Source organism: Lycium barbarum, chromosome 8 (assembly GCF_019175385.1).
Source record: "Lycium barbarum isolate Lr01 chromosome 8, ASM1917538v2, whole genome shotgun sequence".
In the NCBI taxonomy this organism is placed as follows: Eukaryota; Viridiplantae; Streptophyta; class Magnoliopsida; order Solanales; family Solanaceae; genus Lycium; species Lycium barbarum.
The window spans coordinates 72,524,000-72,526,086 of record NC_083344.1 but is presented as its reverse complement, the minus strand read 5'-3'; the positions used below and the strand labels follow the sequence as shown (position 1 = coordinate 72,526,086).

At 41.9% G+C, this 2,087-nt stretch overlaps 1 non-coding gene across 1 annotated transcript; it reads left to right on the top strand.

Moving 5' to 3' along the window:
* Positions 1-1,253: 1,253 nt before the first annotated feature.
* Positions 1,254-1,359, top strand: LOC132608486 (small nucleolar RNA R71). Its single transcript, XR_009570403.1, has one exon. It is a non-coding gene; the product is annotated as a small nucleolar RNA R71 (small nucleolar RNA).
* The last annotated feature ends 728 nt before the right edge of the window (positions 1,360-2,087 follow it).

The following is a 2,087-nucleotide window of genomic DNA, read 5'->3' as shown; positions in this document are numbered from 1 at the left end:
GGGCATCAAATTAATACTCGCCCCATTATCACACAAAGCGCGAGCAAAGTCACGGTACCCAATAGAACAAGGAATGGTGAACGCCCCAGGATCTCTCTTTTTCTGAACAGTTGTGGTTGAAATAATAGAACTCACAGTGTGATTCAAACTCACGGTTTCATGTTGAACTGTCTTCTTCTTAGTCAGCAACTCCTTCAGATATTTCGCAAAACCGGCATATCTTTGACAGCTTCCAAGAAGGGAAAATTCAGAGATAACTGCTTCAGCTGATCATAAAACTTTTCAAACTTCGAATCTTCATTCTTCTTTACCAACCTCTGAGGAAAAGGAGGTTTAGCTTTGAAAAGCTGTGTCAAAGGGCGGAGAGCCCCTTTTACAGCCTGCTTACTTGTGTCATCAGCTTCTCTCACCATCTCTGGAATATCGGCAACCTTCTTGTCAGTAGGCCTCTTATCAGCCATAATGGGTGTTTCAGACTGCACCTCATTCTCTTCATTTATCTGCTCAAGATCAGTCACCTCCTCAGCAGCCCCCTGTATTGTTTTGCCACTTCTAGTAGTGATGACAAATGCGCGGTCTATACCGCCTCCCCCATTCTTGGGATTTGGAATAGTGCCACTCGGAAGTCCTCCTTTTTTAGGAGGGTGCTGCTCTCTGGATTGGAACTCTTGTTCCCAAAATTGTTGTTGTTGTTGTAGCTCCCTTGGTTCGCACCACCATTGTTATTGTTGTAGTTCCCAGAGTTGTTGTAAGCACCTTGACCTTGCTGAGATCTCCATTGATTCTGATTTTGATAGCCACCTTGGTAATTCTGTCTTTGATAACTCCCTTGAGAGTTATTAACATAATTGGCATCTTCAACCTGCATGGGTGGCCCATCAAGGAATGGACCATCATGAGCATGGTACATCCCTTTTGGCAAAACTACATCATCCTCACAAACATTTACTTTTTTGATCTGAGATTCATCGAACTTCTTCGTCAACAAGGAAATATTTGTTGCAAGCTCTGCCAATGTTTGCTGGGTATCCTGATTTTCCTTCACTATATTCTGGAGCATAGCACTACCATATGGTACCACTTCAGCATTGTTTGAGTGCCAAGCCTGATTATGAGTTGTCAGCTTGTTAAGTATGGTGGTCACTCATCGAAAGGTCTTATTCATAAAACACCCATCAGCTGCATTGTTAGCTACTGACTGTGTCACTGGATCTAACCCTATGTAGAACTTCTCCATCAATATATTTTTCGGAAAACCATGATTAGGGCTCTTCTGCAAATACTTTTTGAACCTCTCCCAGGCTTCATATAGTTGTTCCCCCGGTCGCTGCTTGAATTCATAAATCTTGTCGCGAATCTCAGCCTTCTTGCTAGGGGGGTACCACTTTGTAAGAAAAACAGCTACCATTTCTGCCCATGAAGTAATCGAATTTCGGGGCAGCTTCTCGAACCATGTTCTTGCCTCCCTAGCTAAGGAATATTTGAATAACCTCAACCGAATAGCATCTTGTGGAATATTGTTCTGGATGTGATTAGCACACACATCCACAAAATTCTGCAATGACGTTGAGGGTCATTCTCGGTAGAGTTCCGAAAGTATCCCTCAAGTTTCAACAGCTGGTATAAAGATGAGTCAATTTTCACTGTAGCAGCTCCAACTCGAGGTTGAACAATAGCAGATGCATAGTCCTCCTCTTGAACAAGTTCAACAAAAATATTCTCATCATCAGATTCATTCGCCTGATTGTTCAACTGATTCACATGATTACCAGCACGCTGATTCTGCTGATTTTGATTCATGTTCACCTAGTTTACACAGAGTAGAAAACAAGGTGTGATGGAATAAGCAAAAGACTTTAATCAAAGCAAACACTATTTAGTAATTTCAAAACCATATTCCCCGGCAACGGCGCCAAAATTTGATACGCTCAAATTACACCTATTATTGGTATAACGCGGACGTTGTCAAATATAGTAACCCAACAAGGTTGGGGTCGAATCCCACAGGGAATATGGTGTGAAAAGGTTAGTAAAGTCGTAAATGCTAAGTTCTAGGTCTAATATCTTAATCCGATAATGTTGGTAAA